Genomic DNA, 24,267 nt, shown 5'->3' with positions numbered 1-24,267 from the left:
TAGAACCTACCTAAAGAGACACCCTTCATCCAAAGACAAAGAGGAAGCCACAACGAGATGGTAGGAGGGGCACAACTGCAATAAAATCAAATCCCATACCCACTGGGTGGGCGACCCACAAACTAGAAAGTAATTATACCTGAAAAGGTCTCCCACAGGACTGAAAGTTCAGAGCCCCATGTCGGCCTTCCCAGCGTGGGGACCTGGTAAGAGGAGGAAGAGCCCCCAGAGAATCTGGTTTTGAAGGCCAGCGGGGTTTGATCGCAGGAATTCCACAGGAATGGGGAAACAGAAACTCCACTCTTGGAGGGCACAGGCAAGGTCTCATGTGCACCAGGACCCAGGGAAAAAAAGCAGTGACCTCATAAGAGACTGGGCCAGACCTACCTGCTAGTATTGGAGGGTCTCCTGGAGAGGCAGGGGAGGTGCTATGGCTCACTGCAGGTACAAAGACACTGGCAGCAGTAGTTGTGGGGAGTAATCATTAGCATGAGCACTCCTGGACGCTGCCATTTCCTCCCAATGACCTAGCCCCACCCAACAGCCTGTAGGCTCCAGTGCTGGGACGCCTCAGGCCAAACAACCAACAGGGCGGGAATACAGTCATACCCATCAGCAGACAGGCTGCTTAAAGTCTTCCTGAGCATGGCCCTGCCCAGAGGGACAAGAACCAGCTCTACCCACCAGTGGGCAGGAACCAGGAAGCCTGCACAAGCCTCTTAGACAGCCTCAGCCACCACAGGGCAGACAACAGAAGCAAGAAGAACTACAATCCTGCAGCTTGCGGAATGGAAACCGCAATCACAGAAAGTTAAGACAAAATGAGACGGCAAAGGAATATGTCCCAGATGAAAGAAAAAGATAAAACACCAGAAGAACAACTAAGTGAAGTGGAGATAGGCCACCTACTGGAAAAAGAATTCAGAGTAATGATATTGAAGATGTTCCACGATCTCAGGAAAAGAATGGAGGCACACACTGAGAAGATACAAGAAATGTTTAAAAAAGACATAGAGGAACTAAAGCCCAAACAAACAGAGATGTACAATACAATAACTGAAATGAAAAATACACTAGAAGGAATCAATAGCAGAATAACTGAGGCAGAAGAATGGATAAATGAGGTGGAAGACAGAATGGTGGAAATCACTGTTATGGAGCAGAATAAAGAAAAAAGAATGAAAAGAAATGAAGAAAGTCTAAGAGACTTCGGGACAACATTAAATGCACCAACATTCACATTATAGGCCTCCCAGAAGAAGAATAGAGAGAGAAAGAACCTTTGAAAATATTTGAAGAGATAATAGCTGAAAACTTCCCTAACATGGAAAAGGAAACAGTAACCCAAGTCCAGGAAGCAGAGAGACTCCCAGGTAGGATGAACCCAAGGAGGAATATGCCAGGACACACAGTAATCAAACTGACAAAAATGAAAGACAAAGAAAAGATATTAAAAGCAACAAGGGAAAAGCAACAAGTAACATACAAAGGAATTCCCGTAAGGCTATCAAGTGATTTCTCAGCAGAAACTCTGCAGGCCAGAAGGGAGTGGCAAGATATATTTAAAGTGATTAAAGGCAAGAACCTAAAACCAGGAATACTCTACCCACCAAGGCTCTCTTTCAGATTTCAAGGAGAAATCAAAAGCTTTATAGACAAGCAAAAGCCAAGAGAATTCAGCACCACCAGACCACCTTTACAACAAACACTAAAGGAACTTCTCTAGGTGGAAAAGAAAAGGCCACAACTAGAAACAAGAAAATTATGAATGGAAAGCTCAGCAGTAAAGGTAAACATACAGTTAATGTAGGAAATCATCTGCACACAAATATGATATCAAAACCAGTAACTGTGAGAAGAGGAGAGCACAAATGCAGGATATTGGAATTGCATTTGAAATTAAAAGACTAGAAACTTAAAGCAATCTTCTTTATATACAGACTGCTGTATCAAAAGCTCATGGGAACCATAAACCGAAAATCTGCAATAGATACACACAAAAAAGAAAAAGGAATTGAAACACAACATTAAAGTTGGTCATCAAAGCACAAGATAAGAGAACAAAAGAGGAAGGAAAGAAGAAAGACCTACAAAAACAAATCCAGGGAATTCCCTGGTGGTCCAGTGGTTAGGACTTGGCACTTTCACTGCCATGTCCCAAAACAAGGGATGCAGCCAAAAAAACCCACAAAAAAACCCAAATCCAAAACAATTACGAAAATGGCAAGAGGAACACACATATTGATAATTACCTTAAATGTAAATGGATTAAATGCTCCAACCAAAAGACACAAGACTGGCTGAATGGATACAAAAACAAGATCCGTATATATGTTGTCTATAAGAGACCCACCTCAGATCTAGGGACACATACAGACTGAAATTGAGAGGATGGAAAAAGACATTCCATGCAAATAGAAATCAAAAGAAAGCTGAAGTAGCCATACTCATATCAGACAAAATAGACTTTAAAATAAAGACTGTTACAAGAGATAAAGAAGGCCACTACATAATGATCAAGAGATCGATCTAAGAAGAAGCTATAACAATCGAAAACGTATATGTACCCAACATAGGAGCACTCCAATATATAAGGCAAATACTAACAGCCATAAAAGGAGAAATTGACAGTAATACAATAATAGTGGGGGACTTTAACACCCCACTTTCATCCAAGAACAGATCATCCAGAAAGAAAATCAATAAGGAAACAAAGGCCTTAAATGACACATTAGACCAGATGGACCTAACTGATATTTATAGAGCATTTCATTCAAAAGCAGCAGAGTAAACATTCTTCTGAAGTGCACATGGAACATTCTCCAGGAATGATCACAAAGCGAGTCTTGGTAACTTTAAGGAAATTGAAATCATATCAAGCATCTTTTCCAACCACAATGCTATGAGATTAGAAATAAACTACAAGAAAAAAAAATGTAAAAAACACAAACATGTGGAGGCTAAACAATATGTTACTAAACAACCGATGGATCACTGAAGAAATCAAAGAGGAAATAAAACAATACTAACAGACAAATGAAAACCAAACCACAATGATCCAAAATCTATGGGATGCAGCAAAAGCAGTTCTAACAGGGAAGTTTCTAGCAATAAAATCTTACCTCAGGAAACAAGAAAAATCACATATAAACAACCTAACCTTACACCTAAAGCAACTAGAGAAAGAAGAACAAACAAAACCCAAAGTTAGTAGAAGGGAACAAATTATAAAGATCAGAGTGGAAAGAAATGAAATCGAGACAAAGAAAACAACAGAAAAGATCAATGAAACGAAAAGCTGGTTCTTTGAGAAGATAAACAAAATTGATAAACCTTTAGCCAGACTCATCGAGAAAAAGAGGGAGAGGACTCAAATCAGTAAACTTAGATATGGCAAAGGAGAAGTTACAACAATCACCATAGAAATACAAAGGATCATAAGAGACTGCTAAAAGCAACTATATGCCAATAAAACAGACAACCTAGAAGAAATGGACAAGTTCTTAGAAAAATATAATCTCCCAAGACTGAACCAGAAAGAAAGAGAAAATATGAACAGACCAACCACAAGCCCTGAAATTAAAACTGCGCTTTAAAAACTCCCAACAAACAAAAGTCCAGGACCAGATGGCTTCACAGGCGACTTCTATCAAACATTGAGAGAAGTGTTAACACTTATCCTTCTGAAACTATTCCAAAACACTGCAGAGGAGGGAAGACTTGCAAACTCATTCTATGAGGCCACCATCACCCTGATACCAAAACCAGACAAAGATACCACAAAAAAGGAAACTTATAGGCCAATATCACTGATGAACACAGGTGCAAACATCCTCAACAAAATACTAGCAAACCAAATCCAACAATACATTAAAAGGATCATACACTACGATCAAGTGGAATTTATCCCAGGGATGCAAGGATTTTTCAGTCTCTACAAATTAATCAGTGTGATACACCACATCAACAAATTGAAGAATAAAAACCATATGATCCTCTCAATAGATGCAGAAAAAGCTTTTGACAAAATTCAACACCCATTTATGATAAAAACTCTACAGAAAGTGGGCCTAGAGAGAACCTACCTCAACATAATAAAGACTGTATATGACAAACCTACAGCTAACGTCATACTCAACTGTGAATAGCTGAAAACACCTCCCCTAACATCAGGAACAAGACAAGGATGTCCACTCTCACCACTTTCATTCAACACAGTTTTGGAAGTCCTAGTCACAGTAATCAGAGAAGAAAAAGAAATAAAGGAATCAAAACTGGAAAAGAAGAAGTAAAACTGTCACTGTTTGCAGGTGTTTGCAGATACTATACATAGAAAATCCTAAAGATGCTACCAGAAAACTACTAGAGCTCATCAATGAATTCAGTCAAGTTTCAGGATACAAAATTAATACACAGAAATCTGTTGCATTTCTATACACTAACAATGAGAGATCAGAAGGAGAAATTAGGGAAACAATCACAGTTACCATCATATTAAAAAGAATAAAACACCTAGGAATAAACTTACCTAAGGAGGCAAAAGACCATTATTCTGAAAACTGTAAGATGCTGATGAAAGAAATCAAAGATGACACAGATGGAAAGATATACCATGTTCTTGGACTGGAAGAAGCAATATTGTCAAAATGACTATACTACCCAAGACAATCTACAGATTCGATGAAATCCCTACCAAATTACCAATGGCATTTTTCACAGAACTAGAACAAAAAATCTTAAAATCTGTATGGAGACACAAAAGACCCTGAATAGCCAAAGCACTCTTGAGAAAGAAAAACGAAGCTGGAGGAATCAGGCTCCCTGAGTTCAGACCATACTACAAAGCTACAGTAATCAAAACAGTAGTATCATACTGGCACAAAAACAGAAATATAATTCAATGGAACAGGATAGAAAGCCCAGAAATAAACCACCCACCTATCATCAATTAATCTACAATAAAGGAGGTAAGACTATACAATGGAGGAAAGATAGCCTCTTCAATAAGTGGTGCTGGGAAAACTGGAGAGCTACATGTAAAAGAATGAAATCAGAACACTCCCTAACACCATACAGAAAAATAAACTCAAAATGGATTAAAGACCTAAATGTATTACTGGACACTATAAAACTCTTAGAGGAAAACATAGGAAAAACCTCTTTGACATAAACCACAGCAAGATCTTTTTTGACCCACCTTCTAGAGTAATGAAAATAAAAACAAAAATAAACAAATGGGACCAAATTAAACTCAAAAGCTTTTGAACAGCAAAAGAAACCATAAACAAAATGAAGACAACCCACAGAATGGGAGAAAATATTTGTAAACGATGCAACCGACAAGGGATTAGTCTTCAAAACATACCAACAGCTCATGCGGCTCAATACCAAAAAAACGACCCAATCAAAAACTGGGCAGAAGACCTAAATAGACATTCCTCCAAAGAAGACATACAGATGGCCAAGAGGTACACGAAAAGATGCTCAACACTGTTAATTATTAGAGAAATGCAACTCAAAACTACAATGAGATATCCCCTCACACCAGTCAGAATGGCCATTAACAAAAAGTCTACAAAAAATAAATGCTAAAGAGGGTGTGGAGGAAAGGGAACCCTCCTACACTGCTGGTGGTAATGTAAGTTGGTGCAGCCACTGTGGAGAACAATACGGAGGTTCCTTAAAAAACTAAAATTAGAACTACTATATGATCTAGGAATCCCACTCTTGGGCACATATCTGCAAAAAAAACATGGTTTCACAGGATACATGCACCCCAATGTTCACTGCAGCGCTGTTTACAAGAGCCAAGACATGGAAGCAACCTAAATGTCCATTGACAGAGGAGTGGATAAAGAAGATGAGGTACATAAATATAATGGAATATTACTCAGCCATTGAAAAGAATGAAATAATCCTATTTTCAGCAACATGGATGGAGTTGGAGATTATTATACTAAGTGAAGTAAGTCAGACAGAGAAAGACAAATATCATGATATCACTTACATGTGGAATGTAAAATAAAAAGATACAAATGCACTTATTTACAAAACAGAAACAGACTCACAGACTTAGAGAATGATCTTATGGTTACAGGGGGAAGGGTGGGGGAGGGGAGGGATTGGGAGTTTGGGACTGACATGTACACACTGCTATATTTAAAACAGATAACCAACAAGGACCTACTGTATAGCACAGGAAACTGTTCAATATTCTGTAATAACCTAAATTGAAAAAGAATAGGTACATGTATAACTTAATCACTTGGCTGTACACCTGAAACTAACACAACATTGTTGATCAACTATACTCCGATATAAAAACAAAACAAAACAAAAAGGTGTAAATCTTTGTGACCTTGGATCAGGCAACAGTTTCTCAGATGTGACGCTTAAAGGACAGGCAACTAAAGAAAAAATTGATAAACTGGACTTTATAAAAATATAAAAATTTAAACAGAACCCACAGAATGGGAGAAAAATATCTGCAAGTCACATATCTGATAAGAGTCTACCATCCAAAATATATAAAGAACTCTTACAACTCAACAATTAAAAGACATTAAATAACCCACCTTAAAAATTGGTAAAGGATCTGAGTGAACAGCTCTCCAAAGAAGATATACAAATGGCCAATAAACACATAATAAGATGCTCAACATTATTAGCCATTAAGGAAATGCAAATCAAAACCAAAATGAGGTACCACTTTCACATTTACTAGGATGGCTATTATCAAAAAACAAAAAAATAGGTGCTTCCCTGATGGTGCAGTGGTTAAGAATCTGCCTGCTATCCAAGGAGAAACACACAAAGACACATATTAATCGAACTGTCAAAAATTAAATACAAAGAATACATATTAAAAGCAGCAAGAGAAAAACAACAAATAACACACAAGGGAATCCCCATAAGGTTAACAGCTGATCTTTCAGCAGAAACTCTGCAAGCCAGAAGGGACTGGCAGGACATATTTAAAGTGATGAAGGAGAAAAACCTACAACCAAGATTACTCTACCCAGCAAGGATCTCATTCAGATTTGATGGAGAAAGTAAAACCTTTACAGACAGTCAAAAGCTGAGAGAGTTCCGCACCACCAAACCAGCTTTACAGCAAAAGCTAAAGGAACTTTTCTAGGCAAGAAACACAAGAGAAGGAAAAGACCTACAATAACAAGCCCAAAACAATTAAGAAAATGGGAATAGAAACATACATATGGATAATTACCTTAAACGTAAATGGATTAAATGCTCCCACCAAAAGAAACAGACTGGCTGAATGGATACAAAAACAAGACCCATATATATGCTGTCTACAAGAGACCCACTTCAGACCTAGAGACACATACAGACTGATAGTGAGGGATGGAAAAAGATATTCCAGGCAAATGGAAATCAAAAGAAAGCTGGAGTAGCAATTCTCATATCAGACAAAATAGACTTTAAAATAAAGACTATTACAAGAGACAAGGAAGGACATGACATAATGATCAAGGGATTGATCCAAGAAGAAGATATAACAATTGTAAATATTTATGCACGCAACATAGGAGCACCTCAATACATAAGGCAAATACTAACAGCCATAAAAGGGGAAATCGACAGTAACACAATCATAGTAGGGAACTTTAACACCCCACTTTCACCAATGGACAGATCATCCAAAATGAAAGTAAACAAGGAAACACAAGCTTTAAATGATACATTAAACAAGATGGACTTAATTGATATTTATAGGACATTCCATCCCAAAAAAACAGAATACACATTTTTCTCAAGTGCCCGTGGAACATTCTCCAGGATAGATCATACCTAGGGTCACAAATCAAGCCTTGGTAAATTTAAAAAATTGAAATTGTATCAAGTATCTTTTCCAACCACAACGCTACAAGACTAGATATCAATTACAGGAAAAGATCTGTAAAAAATACAACCACATGGAGTGTAAACAATACACTACTTAATAACGAAGTGATCACTGAAGAAATCAAAGAGGAAATAAAAAAATACCTAGAAACAAATGACAATGGAAACACAACGACCCAAAACCTATGGGATGCAGCAAAAGCTGTTCTAAGAGGAAAGTTTATAGCAATACAATCCTACCTTAAGAAACAGGAAACATCTCGAATAAACAACCTAACCTTGCACCTAAAGCAATTAGAGAAAGAAGAACAAAAAAACCCAAAGGTTAGCAGAAGGAAATAAATCATAAAGATCAGATCAGAAATAAATGAAAAAGAAATGAAGGAAACGATAGCAAAGATCAACAAAACTAAAAGCTGGTTCTTTGAGAAGATAAATAAAATTGATAAACCATTAGCCAGACTCATCAAGAAAAAAAGGGAGAAGACTCAAATCAATAGAATTAGAAATGAAAAAGGAGAAGTAACAACTGACACTGCAGAAATACAAAAGATCATGAGAGATTACTACAAGCAACTCTGTGCCAATAAAATGGACAACCTGGAAGAAATGGAGAAATTATTAGAAATGCACAACCTGCCAAGATGAAATCAGGAAGAAACAGAAAATATGAACAGACCAATCACAAGCACTGAAATTGAAACTGTGATTAAAAATTTTCCAACAAACAAAAGCCCAGGACCAGATGTCTTCACAGGCGAATTCTATCAAACATTTAGAGAAGAGCTAACACCTATCCTTCTCAAACTCTTCCAAAATATAGCAGAGGGAGGAACACTTCCAAGCTCATTCTACGTGGCCACCATCACCCTGATACCAAAACCAGACAAGCATGTCACAAAGAAGAAAAACTACAGGCCAATATCACTGGTGAACATAGATGCAAAAATCCTCAACAAAATACTAGCAAACAGAATCCAACAGCATATTAAGGGGATCATACACCATGATCAAGTGGGGTTTATTCCAGGAATGCAAGGATTCTTCAATATACACAAATCAATCAATGTAATACACCATATTAACAAACTGAAGGAGAAAAACCATATGGTCATCTCAATAGATGCAGAGAAAGCTTTTGTCAAAATTCAACACCCATTTATGATAAAAACCCTCCAGAAAGTAGGCACAGAGGGAACTTTCCTCAACATAATAAAGGCTATATACGACAAACCCACAGCCAACATCGTCCTCAATGGTGAAAAACTGAAAGCATTTCCACTAAGATAAGGAACAAGACAAGGTTGCCCACCCTCACCACTCTTATTCAACATAGTTTTGGAAGTTTTAGCCACAGCAATCAGAGAAGAAAAGGAAATAAAAGTTATGCATATCGGAAAAGAAGAAGTATAGCTGTCACTGTTTGCAGATGACATGATGCTATACACAGAGAATCCTAAAGATGCTACCAGAAAACTACTAGAGCTAATCAATGAATTCAGTAAAGGAGCAGGATACAAAATTAATGCACAGATATCTCTGGCATTCCTATACACTAATGATGAAAAATCTGAAAGTGAAATCAAGAAAATACTCCCATTTACCATTGCAACACAAAGAATAAAATATCTAGGAATAAACCTACCTAAGGAGACAAAAGACCTATATGCAGAAAATTATAAGACACTGTTGAAAGAAATTAAAGATGATACAAATAGATGGAGAGATATATCATGTTCTTGGATTCGAAGAATCAACATTGTGAAAATGACTCTACTACCCAAAGCAATCTACAGATTCAATGCAATCCCTATCAAACTAACACTGGCATTTTTCACAGAACTAGAACAAAAAATTTCACAATTTGTATGGAAACACAAAAGACCTCGAATAGCCAAAGCAATCATGAGAACGAAAAATGGAGCTGGAGGAATCAGGCTCCCTGACTTCAGACTATACTACAAAGCTACAGTAATCAAGACAGTATGGTACTGGCACAAAAACAGACAGATAAATCAATGGAACAGGATAGAAAGCCCAGAGATAAACCCAGGCACATATGGTCACCTTATCTTTGATAAAGGAGGCAGGAATGTACAATGGAGAAAGGAGTGCCTCTTCAATAAGTGGTGCTGGGAAAACTGGACAGGTACATGTAAAAGTATCAGATTAGATCACTCCCTAACACCATACATAAAAATAAGTTCAAAATGGATTAAAGACCTAAATGTAAGGCTAGAAACTATCAAACTCTTAGAGGAAAACAAAGGCAGAACACTCTATGACATAAATCACAGCATGATCCTTTTTGACCCACCTCCTAGAGAAATGGAAATAAAAACAAAAATAAACAAATGGGACCTAATGAAACTGCAAAGCTTTTGCACAGCAAAGGAAACCATAAACAAGACCAAAAGACAACCCTCAGAATGGGAGAAAATATTTGCAAATGAAGCAACTGACAAAGGATTAATCTCCAAAATTTATAAGCAGCTCATGCAGCTCAATATCAAAAAAACAAACAACCCAATCCAAAAATGGGCAGAAGATCTAAACAGACATTTCTCCAAAGAAGATATACAGACTGCCAACAAACACATGAAAGAATTCTCAACATCATTAATCATTAGAGAAATGCAAATCAAAACTACAATGAGATATCATCTCACACCAGTCAGAATGGCCATCATCAAAAAATCTAGAAACAATAAATGCTGGAGAGGGTGTGGAGAAAAGGGAACACTCTTGCACTGCTGGTGGGAATGTGAATTGGTACAGCCACTATGGAGAACAGTATGGAGGTTCCTTAAAAAACTAAAAATAAAACTACCATATGACCCAGCAATCCCACTACTGGGCATATACCCTGAGAAAACCATAATTCAAAAAGAGACATGTACCAAAATGTTCATTGCAGCTCTATTCACAGTAGCCCAGAGATGGAAACAACCTAAGTGTCCATCATCGGATGAATGAATAAAGATGTGGCACATATATACAATGGAATATTACTCAGCCATAAAAAGAAACAAAATTGAGCTATTTGTAATGAGGTGGATAGACCTAGAGTCTGTCATACAGAGTGAAGTAAGTCAGAAAGAGAAAGACAAATACTGTATGCTAACACATATATATGGAATTTAAGAAAAAAAATTGTCATGCAGAACCTAGGGGTAAAACAGGAATAAAGACACAGACCTGCTTGAGAATGGACTTGAGGATATGGGGAGGGGGAAGGGTAAGCTGTGACAAAGCGAGAGAGAGTCATGGACATATATACACTACCAAACGTAAGGTAGATAGCTGGCGGGAGGCAGCCGCATAGCACAGGGAGATCAGCACGGTGCTTTGTGGCCGCCTGGAGGGGTGGGATAGGGAGTGTGGGAGGAAGGGAGACGCAGGAGGGAAGGGATATGGGAACAGATGTATATGTGTGACTGATTCACTTTGTTGTAAAGCAGAAACTAAAAAAAAGAATAAATGCATTCTTCTGATATTTAGGCTTCTTGGGAGTGAGAAATAGATATTAGACTTAATTACTAGCAAAATTACATTAGACTGCTTAAACTAATGTATCATAACTTTCCCTTAAATTGCACATTCTTTTTAATCCAGTAAGAAGGTAGATGAAAGACCTTTGTAAGTTTTAGCATGGAAAGATCTATGGTGCCATTAAAGCGAAAACCTTGGGGGAAAAAAAAAGAGTCATGTACCAAAATGTTCATTGCAGCTCTGTTTGCAATAGCCAGGAGATGGAAACAACCTAAGTGTCCATCATCGGATGAATGGATAAAGAAGAAGTGGCATATATATACAATGGAATATTACTCAGCCATAAAAAGAAACGAAATTGAGCTATTTGTAATGAGGTGGATTGACCTAGAGTGTGTCATACAGAGTGAAGTAAGTCAGAAAGAGAAAGACAAATACTGTATGCTAACACATATATATGGAATTTAAGAAAAAAAAATGTCATGAAGAACCTAGGGGTAAGACAGGAATAAAGACACAGACCTACTAGAGAATGGGCTTGAGGATGTGGGGAGGGGGAAGCTGTGACAAAGTGAGAGAGTGGCATGGACATATATACACTACCAAATGCAAAATAGATAGCTAGTGGGAAGCAGCCGCATAGCACAGGGAGATCAGCTCGGTGCTTTGTGACCATCTAGAGGGGTGGGATAGGGAGGGTGGGAGGGAGGGTGACACAAGAGGGAAGAGATATGGGAACATATGCATATGTATAACTGACTCACTTTGTTATAAAGCAGAAACTAACACACCATTGTAAAGCAATTATACTCCAATAAAGATGTAAAAAAAAAAAAGAATCTGCCTGCTGATGCAGGGGACATGGGTTCGAGCCCTGGTCCAGGAAGATCTCACATGCTGTGGAGCAACTGGGCCCATGTGCCACAACTACTGAGCCTGCGCTCTAGATCCCACGTGCCACAACTAATGAAGCCCGCAACCCTAGAGCCTGCGCTCCACCACAAGGGAGGCAACTGCAATGAGAAGCCCACGCACTGCAAGGAAGAGTAGTCCCCGTTCGATGCAACTAGAGAGAGCCCACGTGCAGCAACAAAGACCCAACACAGCCAAAAGTAAAATAAAATAAATAAATAAATAAATAAATAAATAACGTGTTGGTGAGAATGTGGAGCAACTGGACCCCTTGTACACTGCTGGTGGGAAGAAAAAGTGGTTCAGCACTGTGGAAAACAGTCTGGTGGTTCTTCAGAAAGTTAAACATAAAATTACCATATGACCCTGCAATTCCACTCATAGCTATATATCTCAAAGATATGAAAACAGGTACTTACAAATACACATACAAGTGTTTATAGCAGCACTAATCACAACAGCCAAAAGGCAGATACAATGCAAACATCCATCAACAGATAAACAGATAAAGAAATTGTGGTATGTGTGTGTGTACATATATATACGTGTGTGTGTGTGCATGTATACACACACACATACATATATTGGGTTGGCCAAGAAATTCGTTTGGGTTTTCTGTAAAATCTTACAAAAAACCCAAACGAACTTTTTAGCCAACTCAACACACACACACACACACAAACACACACAAAATGAATATTACTCAACCATAAAAAGGAATGAAGTACTGATACATACTGATACAAAAACATGGATGACCCTCAAAAACATTATGCTAAGTGAAAGAAGCCACATACAAAAGATCCAATATTGTATCGTTATATTCATATGAAATATCCATAATAGGTAAATCCATAGAGACAGAATGCAGAGTAGTGGTTGTCAGGGGCTGGGGGAAGGAGGGAATAAGGAGTGATTGCTTAATGGGTATGGAGCTTCCTTTCGGGTTATTGAAATGTTTTGGAACTAGACAGAGGTGGTGGTTGCACAATATTGTGAATATTGTACTAAATGCCACTGAATTGTTCACTTTTAAATGGCTGATTTTATAGTATGTGAATTTCACCTCAGTTAAAAAAAAGAACCGCAATGAGATACTTCACACCTACTAGGATGGGTGTAATTTTTTTTAAAGTTTTTTTAAACAAGTTTAGGTGAGGACGTAGATAGTGGAATGCTCATACATTGCTAGTGGGATTGTAAAATGGTGCAACTACCTTACTTGTGAAACAGTTTGGCAGTTTCTCAAAATGATAAACAGAGTTATCACATGACCCAGTAGTTTTGCTCCTGGAGAACTGAAAACATATGCTCACAAAAAGGACTGTACACAAATGTTCATAGCATTATTCTTAATAGCCAAAAAATGGAAACGGCTTAAATGTCTATCAACTGATGAATGGATAAATGAAGTGTGTTATAGTCACGCAATATTATTCAGCCATAAAAGAAACGAAGTACTTACATACACTACAAAATGGACAAACTTTGAAATCATCATGCTAGGAAGCCAGACCCAAAAGGCCACATACTATTTGATTCTATTTCCATGACATGTCCAGAACAGACAAATCCACTGCGGTAGAAAGTAGAACAGTAGTTGCCAGAGGTGGGCAGGGGTAAATAGGGAGTGACTCCTAATGGGTACTGGGTTTCTTTTTAGGATGATAAAAAAGGTTCTAGAATAAGATAGTGGTGGTATTTGTGCAAACTTGTGAATATACTAAGAAATCACTAACTTGTATATTTTAAGAAGGTGAATTTATGGTATATTAATTATATCTCAATAATAAAAGGTACTAAAACAATCAGATGATCCACCTAAGAATAAATGAACCTTGGACTACATCTTGCATGATATACAAAAATTAACTTGAAGTGGATCATACACCTCATATTGAACAAAAAAGTTCTAGAGAACAAAGGAGAAAATCTATGTAATCTTAGATTAGGCAAAAATTTCTTAGCTACAACACAAAAACTATCATCCATAAAAGTTGAAGAACTGATAAACTGGACTTAATCAAAATATAAAACTTCTGCTCTTTAAAAGAGCATGAAAAGGCATAATACAGAAGAAAAGTAGGTAAAGCACATAGAAAATTTGTTTATATACAAATAGTAATAACTATTACATGAGGATTAATAGGACACTATTTTTAAAGCTCTGAAATATAAATTATAAGAAAACAAACAACTGAATTAAAAATGGTTAAAAGATTTGAAGAGACACTTTAAGTTGTTGATGGCAAATAAGCAGATGAAAAGGTACTCAATGTTACTAGTCACTGGAGAAAAGCAAAGTACACCACAATGACATACCCCTACACACCAATCAGAATGGCTGAAACTGAAAGAACTGACAATGCCAAGGGTTGGTGAGAGTGTAGAGAAACTGGAACTCATATATTCCTGGTAGGAATGCAAGATGGCACACATCCTTTGCAAGACACTTGAACATATATTTACTGTAGGATCTAGAAGTCCAATTCCTGATATGTATCCAAGAGAAATAAAAATACATGTTCACATATGAATATTTATACAGGTTTTTTCATAACTGCCAAAATCTGGAAGCAATCCAAATGTTCTTCAATTGGAAAATGGGTAAAGAAACTGTGATATAACGGAACATAAAGTACTGATACATACAGTAACATGCATGAATCTCAAATCTCAAATGCTTTATGCTAAATAAAAGAAGCCAGACTTATAATGCTACATATTGTATGATACAATTTATACGATATTCTGGAAAAGGTATAACTACAGGGATAGAAAAACAGAGCAGTGGTTGCCAGGGGATGGGGATGGAGGAAGAGGCTGACTACTAAAAGGCACAAGGGAACTTTCCGGGGTGATAGAAATGTTCTATATTTTGATTGTTGTGGTGGTGGTTACATGATTGTGTTTATCAAAGCTCACAGAACTGTACAGTAAAAAAAGGGTGAATTTCACTCTAAATTATAACTCAATAAGCCTGACTTTAAGAAAACATAGCTTTACAATGAGTACACATGTAAAAAACATCAAGTTAGACCAAAAAACGGAACTCTGTAGAAGCACTGTCATTTGCCTTAATAGAACCTCTCTAACGAGCAAGTATCTTTCAGCCCCATGAACATACACTTAGTCTACATTAAAACAAATGAAATCAGACAAGCAAAATAATAATACCATGTTTTAATCACAAATAGCATTTGCCTTAGCCATGAAATATTCACTAGCATTTTAAAGCAAAAAGTATTAATGAATTTAATAGTATCCACCAAATTCCCAAATTTTAAAAAACATATTTGAGGCCACATTGACACCAGCAAAGCCCTTGCCACAGGAAGTCAGCTTTATTTGAAAGATTTTTTGGGTGGACTGTTTTCAAATCACTAGATATGAGTGACTAAACCACAGAAGGTACCTGCCAGCTTAGTGAACTGTCTTTGAGCTCCAGCTCAGAATTTAGCTTTTCTTCTCTCCCCAGTTCTTAAACTAAAAGTTCACATATATGGTACTAAGAATGCTATTTACTTGAGCCAAGAAACAGTCAAGGCTTGATGACTATATCTGACACCTGTTGCTGGGTTTATTGAATGCGGATGGGCTGAGAGTCCTTGATGCTCCAGATATATTCTCTAGATGATAGTGAGACATAATCTTTACCCTGTTCAAATTTTGAAATGCAAACAGCAATGTCTGAAAGATTTTTTTTTTGTTTGAATAAGGATTGTATTTGTTTCTCTGGCCATTCTACCTTCATAGAACCCAGAAAGGGGTATCTCACAAATAAAGTGGCAAGTGCTAACAAGTTAGGAAGCTTAGTTTAAAAACAAACAAACAAACAAACACCAGCATCGTCAGCAATCATCCCTTTGCAGCCCACAGGCCCATTAGCTCACTCTCAGGGGACTCAATGGCTAAACTACTCGGTGAACACTAGGGTCCGAGGCAGTGACGACACACTGGCAAACATGAGATGCTCAACAAGCAAACATTCCCCAGACGCAGTCTTATGCTGAAGTGACTGGAGTGCTCCAGGTGCATCCAGCTTCGCGGCCTCTCTATTTCCCCCATGTTTTGGTATTCAACAAAATAACCCATCTCCTCATTCAGATAAGCTGATACAGGAGGCAGCAATACAGAAGGAATTAAATATAATGACATAACAACAAATAAAATGTGGAATACCTTGCTTTTAGCTAATTCCTTTTCCAAGTTGCATTTTTCTTCTGCTATTTCTTTCTCAGTTTTATTAACCTGCCCAAGAGAAGGGAAAAAAAAGAAATGGGTCATTTTAAAAACAGCAGACAGGCTCTACTATAGCAGATACACCCTGCATGTCAAATAATACCTACACTGCAGAGGTAGCACATCCTCTCAGAAAAGGGGCCACTCGGGGAGTCTCTGAGGCAGAGCAGACTTCACAAATAGCCCTGAAATTAGAAAGACACGTCTGCATGTCAGACTCTGCCGGTTCTTTCCTAACTAGGAAGACAGGGCTGTTTCCCCTTACATTGTTTCCACTACACTCTCCCACTTCTACTGGGAAAATCGAGTTTTAAATCTGACTCCTTAACTAACATGAGGATGTGTGAATGGTTAACATTCACTCACGCTATGTAAGGGCAACTATTTGGCACAGTGCACTCACATGCTAAAAGACACAGATTAGCCACCCAAAGGTTTCTTTCATGGGCAACTCAGACAAACTGCATCTGGGTTGTATTTCTTGTCTTTTGCACTTACAAGAAAATTTTAAAACAAGATCATCACCACAACCAGGAGGTAACATAAATCTGCCTCTACCTACCTCTCCCTGAAGTCCTTCTTTCTCCTCTAGCAGAGAGGTCTTCTCTTGCATCGATGCTTCCAGTTCACTTCGCAATCTTGCAATAGTTGATTCTAGCAGCTCTTTTTGCACAGCTGCCCTCTTCTCAGCATCCTGTGCTTTCTGGATAGACTGGTTACGTTCAAGGACTAAATGGTCCCTGCAGGAAGAGAACAAGGAGATATGAAAGCTGAATGAGAGTTCTTCCTTAACAGAAAGACTAAATGTTCTTACAGAACATATCTCCTGCCTGAGAGCAGTTACCAAAATGTTCTAACAAAACTAGTTCCTTTAGGGCAGAGTCTTTATTTTTGTGACTGGTCCAGCAAATGCAGAATTAAACATTTTCATTAAAGATAAGAAATACAAATGCAAAAACAAAAGTTGCCCACAGTTTACTTACAGATGCATTTGGAGTTGTGTTTTCTCATTCTGAACAGTCTGAAGCTCACTTGTGATACTGGCATGGGCTGCATCCAGCAGTAAGTTTTGTTCTTGAAATGTCTGTGTCATCATTTTCTGTTCTTCCTGAGTGTTAGAAGCAATATTAAAAGTTGAGATGCCAGAAGTCATTTGATAGGGTATCACTCTAAACAACTGATCAAAGATACTGATACTTACAAAAGTCAAATTTAATTTATATAAATAAAACCCCTTTTTAAGAGAATTTATCTTAATGTCCAGCTTGCTCTTTGTACCTACCCTGGCCTGACCACAATTCTATCATTTTATAGCTCTTCTAGCCAATAATCAAGAGGCATTATTTATCCAGCTTGCTGCAAAATTTATAAAACTCCTAACATGAACAAATTTTTAGATACCATGTATAAAATAGACAACTGATAGGAACATACTGTATAGCACAGGGAACTCTACCTAATGCACTGTGGTAACCTAAATGGGAGGGAAGTCCAAGAGGGAGGGGATATCTGTATGTGTACGGCTGATTCATTTTGTTGTGCAGTGGAGGCTAACACAACATTGTAAAGCAACCATACTCCAAAAAAGATGAAAAAAATACTATATTAAGTATATTTTGGTACTTCAAAATTTCAACATGATACTATATTTTCAAAAGTAAAATAATATCAACGTAGATAAAGTGAAATGATCGCTCCACCTCTATCTCCCCCACATCTCTTCCAAATAATTCCATTCTCCAGGGACAATCATGTTTCATAGTTTAAATTCTTTTGACAGTATCTGAAATTGCACTCAGACACTGCTACAGCAGACGTCTATAACTGTTCTGCACAATTTCCTCTTGCTTACTATTTTCAATTATCAAAACAGCATTTTTATGCACACTTCCTCTACCTACAATTTACAAAGCTTTTGTAAATATAGTATATATTAATAATTATATTTGTAAACATATTTTAAAACACTTCTTTTTGAACAATATGTGATTGCAAGGTAAACCTTCACACCTTCATACTTGGTAAAATGGGATCTCACTTGTGTCATATTCCAAGGTTTTAAAACGTTTGTGAAAGTGTTACATACATAAGTCACATTCTTCAGCCTACTAAATTGTAAGTTCCATGAAAGTAGGGACTTGTCTTGTTCACTGCCATAATTCTATCTAGATCTAGCAACATACTTGCATGAGGTAAACACTAAATGCTTGCTGAATAAAAATACTTACTGAGTACCTGTTATGTGCAAAACACGCTTAGCCCTATAGGTAATAACAAAGGTATGTAAGACAATGTCCTAGGAATGTAGTACAGGAAATGAGCCATGCACATAAACTACTACTATAGAATGCAGAACAAGAGAAGCAACATAACATAAATGATTAAAAACACTGAGTCTGGAGTCAAGTCTAGATTGAAATCTGGCTCCACCCTATACTAGCTGGGTGATTTTGGGAAAGTTGATTAACTTCTCTAAATCTTATTTTTATTATCTGTAAAACGAGGATGATAAATATCCCTTTATGTAACTGCTAGGATTAAAGGAGGTAATATTTGTAAAATCCTTAGCACAATGCTTGGTATATAGTAAGTACGCTCAAAAAAGAAAAAAAAAGAGAGAGCCTTATTATTACAGCCTGTTTAGTGTCCTAGAAGTAGAAATTAAAAGACAAAACTGATTTTTTCTGATTGGAGTGATCAAGCTTCTGGGTGAAAGTGAGTCTTAAAGAATGAACACAATCTCAAACAGTTGAAAATGAAGTAAAGACCATTCTCAGCAGAGGGAATGGCATAAGCAAAATGGGAAAGCACAGGTCTTTGGGGAAAATATAAATACTTTAGGATCAGTCATAAGTATTCTCCATAATTCTACCAATACTTGGACAGGTAATTACTTTTCCTAAAGTAATGATATTTGAGAAGAAACCATTAAGAAAGCTCTGAGTGTAAGGCCAAATGACCCCTCTGATGAAAACAGAAAACAACTAATTAAAAAATAAAATAATTCAGAAAAATCCTTGAAATTAATTGCTAAAATATTTTACGTACCCAGTTGGCTATTTGTATTTCCTGATCTCTTAGCCAAGGAGGCTTCCTGATGACTCTACCAGAAATTGACTAGTGTTAAAAATGAATACCTGCAGAAGGGCTTGGTGGTCAGCAATGATTCTGGTATTTTCCATTCTAACAGTCTGAAGCATTCTGTTCAGCTCTGAACACTTTCTAGTCAGTTGGTCATTCAAAACCTAAGACAACATATACAGCAAAGCACAGATCTCTCCAATAAATAAGTCCTTTTACTTATGTATCATCATTTTTAACAATGGCATAGTATTTCACCATACATGTGAACTTAATTTATTTAACCTAATCTCAATTGATATTTCATTAGATTATAAAATACTTTCAAATATTTGGAGTCATCATCCTAAACAACTGTAAATTAAAAGGGGAAATTTGGTGATACAGTGGAATAACTGAAGGATTTGGCAGTTTACCAATCTTCCATTCTTCATAATTTTGAATGCTGGTCAATTACAGCAAGACATCTACAGAATGGAATTTACAATGTAGATGCATGGCCCATGTTATAGAAATCCATTCTCAAAACTGGATGATGAGCTTTCAGAACTGTTTAGCTGATAACAAAATATCTAAGCTCCTTCATCACCAATTACAGTATTCAAAAAAGCAAAATACAGATCACTGTGCCATTTCACAAGATTAACCTTCCAAAATAAAACAAAAATCTCTTCTGTAACATACATGTAGTTAGTTTATAATTCTCTTGTCCTTTTGGTATTTTGAAATTTGTATTCCTGAGGAAAATATTTATCTTAATTCTCAGTTATTTTTGCAAAGTATATTTGGTAAGGATCTTATGTTTTAATGTATAAGCTCTTTAAGGATGGGGCAAATAACTCTGAAGCGTTAATAGAAAAATCCCTCAAAAACAACAGTAACAAGAAAGGAGAGATAAAGATTATCTGGACAGCATCATAAGTGGGACAGCATCATAAGACAGGAATACATTCATGAGCATTTTAAAGTTATAACCAGATGCACAAACTACTTATCAAGGAATACTTGGGGGTAAGACAGAGGAGAACTCTTGCTCCTTGAAAAGAAATAGCTAATTTTCTTTACAGCTAGATTGCTGGGATCAAATTCCAACTTCGTCACTTACTAGCTATATATATATATATTTTTAAATTTATTTTTGGCTGCGTTGGGTCATCATTGTTGCACGCTGGTTTTCTCTAGTTGCGGTGAGCAGGGGCTACTCTTCATTGCAGTGTGTGGGCCTCTCATTGCGGTGGCTTCTCTTGTTGCAGAGCACGGGCTCTAGGCTCGAGGGCTTCAGTAGTTGTGGCACGCGGGCTCAGTAGTTGTGGCTCGCAGGCTCTACAGAGCAGGCTCAGTAGTTGTGGCGCACAGGCTTAGCTGCTCTGCAGCATGTGGGATCCTCCCAGACCAGGGCTTGAACCCTGTTCCTTGCATTGGCAGGCAGATTCTTAACCACTGTGCCACCAGGGAAGCCCTAGCTATATTATTAAACTTCTCTGTATATCAACTTTCTTATCTTTAAAATGGGAATAATAATAGTTCTAAAGAAGTCCTATTGAGAGGATTACAATTTGTTAGTAACATGAAGTGCTTAGAATTGTGCCATGACTGTAGTATGGATTCAGTAAATGTTAACTATCATTTATAGTAAGAGTAGTAGTAGTTACTGTTATCATTATTTTATGAAAGATCACATTTTGTATTTTCTTTATCATAAAGACAGCATAACAACACTATGATCCTAACATTGAAATAATCAAATTGTACTAACAAAAAGTTCTTTTAAACGATCGATACTATTTCTTTGGGCCCTATGAGAAATAACTCGGTTGCTTGCATATGTGGTGACTCCTTTCCATATACATGCATATAGAGAAAACATCAGCTAAATTTGGGAGCCACCATCCCATGTAAAATGATTGCACATAACTCCAAAATCAGCAAGTATTTATTCGGTTCCTACTGTGCTTTGCCATAGAAGATACAAAGAAAGTATAAGATAGCCCTTGGCATTGAACTGCTTAGAGTTTCATAGGGGGAAATAAAAGGTATACATTTAGTGAGTAAATTAGAAAGCAAACAAGGCAAAGTTTAAACTAGTGCATGGTTTAGCAGTATATCTCAAATACCTACGTATCACAGGAATTTAGAGGGTGAAATGGGAAATGTGGTTAATTTGATGATGTTTCACAAATGAAGTAAATCTTATGGAAATAAAAATTTTGGATGATGGCAATGGTATGAATTCATGTAACCAGGATTAACCTTGGTTCTTGGTTCTTTAACTGAACAAAATTAACATCTAAACACTAGAGAAACGGGAAGATTTACCTGTGCTTTTTCTGATGCTTCACGAAGGGATATTATTTCAGACCTCAAATATGCATTTTCTTCATGTTCCTTGTTGAAAGACAACTGTATATCCTACAGGAAAAAAAAAGAATTTCTCTTTTTCTACATGTAAGAGCTATTACATGTATCTCTATCAAAATACCTGTTCTGTATTGTGGCTAGTACCAATTCAAGTTCTAATATACATAGATAAGTGTCTTATAAAGGATTTTTTAAAATCTTCATATATCCAACTCCCAAACTTCTCTTAATTTATAAATTATTTATCAAAACTATTTATTAAAAATATTCTCATACTGGGACTCCAATTAGAAAGAATTTGCCTAAAAACAAACCTTGATATTTACCTGGTATCCTTATGTCAAAAAAATTCTACTAAGATGAAATATTTTTAGTTTATGTTACATACACATTTCTTCCTATTAGTAGTATGAGCTAATTATTTCAAAGAAACACATGCAAGGATCTTTTAAAATTATAAGTAGGGGAAGAGATCTTCATCAAGGAATACCTGAGGGTGGAGCAGAAGAAAGCACCTTTGCTCTGTGAAAAAAAAATGTTCTCTTTGAGATGAGGGAAAGGTGATAGGGATGTGAGTTTTGGGCTGGGTTTTACCTAATAGGTACTTAGTCAAATGGGGAAGAACAAAGTCTAAGTCCTCTTCCTTCAGAGAGAGAACCACTTTTCTAGCTTTCCAGAAGAAGCATCTCAAGAAAAGTTAACATCATATAACATCTACACCATGAGATTGATTTAGAAATGTCTTGATATAAAAGTAGCAACATTTATCCTATTTTTTATTTTTTATTGTGGTAAAATACACATAACAAAATTTATCATTTTAACCATTTTTAAGTCTTTTTAATGAAATGTCTTTTTTATTGAAGTATAGTTGACTTACAATATTGTGTTAGTTTCAGGTGTACAGCACAGTGACTCAGTTATATATAATAATAATACTATTAATATTATATACAAATATACATTATATTATTATATAATTACATATAACAATATGTATTCTTTTTCAGATTATTTTCCCCTGTAGGGGAAAGGGGCGGGGAAGGATAAATTCGGAGGTTGGGATTAACATATACACACTACTCTATATAAAATAGATAACCAGCAAGGGCCTACTGTACAGCACTATCCTCATTTTAACTATTTCTAAGAGTACAGTTCACTTAAAACTATTTAAGTATTAAGTGTTAAATTCAGTGGTAGTAAGTACATACATTCATGTTGTTGATAAACCATCACCAAAAATAGTTAATATTTCTTACATTTCATAAAAAAAGCTTCACAGCAATTCATTTGCAATAGGTATAAAATGCAAATAAGTCTCATTAGTTTTGCCAACTCACCTTTTTTCAAACTATACTAACCTGCATGAAATGATTTATTTCCTAATACCCAGTTGACAACAGTTCTGGATATACACTCATTTACACTGAAACTTTTTTTCATAAAGATTTTAGGAGAATCAGAAGGACTGTAAACCAACATAAGTAAGGAAATACTATTTAGTGAAGAGATGAAAGAAAACCTCTGTACTCAAAACCTCAAAACCTACCTTATTTTCTTCAACCAACTTGGAAATGAGGTCATCTCTAGAAACTAAAAACAAAAAAAGTCCACACAACTATGATGATAATAACTTACAAGTACATTGAAATCACATGGTATTTTCCCTGAGAAACTTTGATTAAAAAAAATTGTTTTCGTCTGTAGTTTGCAGAAATAAGGAGAACGCAAGTATTTCTATCATATTTTTATAGACTGGAAACTAAATCCTGAAATTATCAAGAAACTAGTCCACAGTCACGTACTATGGTAAATGAAGTCACGTTTTACTCAATGCACAGATGATGATGAGTCTGAGGGATTTCAACACAGAGAGGCACACAATCAAAAAGATCAAAAAGCCTTTTGTTAGATTACTCTGACAAAGGCTCAATAAAGACAGGGAGATCAGTTTAGTAGCTGTTGCAGTAACCCAAGTGTAAAACAATGGGAGCTGGCTCTGAGGTAATGATGCAGAAGGAAAAGACTTGTGAAAAGCAAGCAGGGAGAATTGTCAGGACTTGGTGACTGACCAGTGGTGTAAAGGCAATAGATGAGTCAAGGAAAATATCTAGTGTACAGACCTGGACAGTGGGGGTGGTTGGTGGATTCTAACAGGGAATTCAGGGCAAGGAGCAGGTTTGGGGGATATAATGAGTAAAAATGACTGCAACACTTAAGCTTTCATCATGTGTTTTGAGGTATCTGCAAAGCATCTAAATATAGATGATTAGTTGGCAGTAAGATACCATCTGGAGCTCAGGAGGATGATTT

The 24,267-nt window shown here is 36.7% G+C and overlaps 1 pseudogene across 1 annotated transcript in view; it reads right to left on the bottom strand.

Annotated features, from left to right (window-relative positions):
- Positions 1-24,267, bottom strand: part of LOC307057541 (coiled-coil domain-containing protein 150-like) — a 130,180-nt pseudogene that overhangs the window by 90,381 nt on the left and 15,532 nt on the right. The window contains exons 8-13 of the transcript in view: positions 23,504-23,547; positions 21,910-22,002; positions 19,650-19,757; positions 17,496-17,620; positions 17,075-17,252; positions 16,453-16,521 (exon numbers count right to left, since the gene is read on the bottom strand). The product of the transcript in view is annotated as a coiled-coil domain-containing protein 150-like (transcript). The remainder of the gene's footprint in view (positions 1-16,452; positions 16,522-17,074; positions 17,253-17,495; positions 17,621-19,649; positions 19,758-21,909; positions 22,003-23,503; positions 23,548-24,267) is intronic.

The sequence above is a fragment of the Hyperoodon ampullatus genome (genome assembly GCF_949752795.1).
Source record: "Hyperoodon ampullatus genome assembly, chromosome: 8".
Classification (NCBI taxonomy): domain Eukaryota; kingdom Metazoa; phylum Chordata; class Mammalia; order Artiodactyla; family Ziphiidae; genus Hyperoodon; species Hyperoodon ampullatus.
This window is presented reverse-complemented; position numbering and strand designations above follow the sequence as displayed.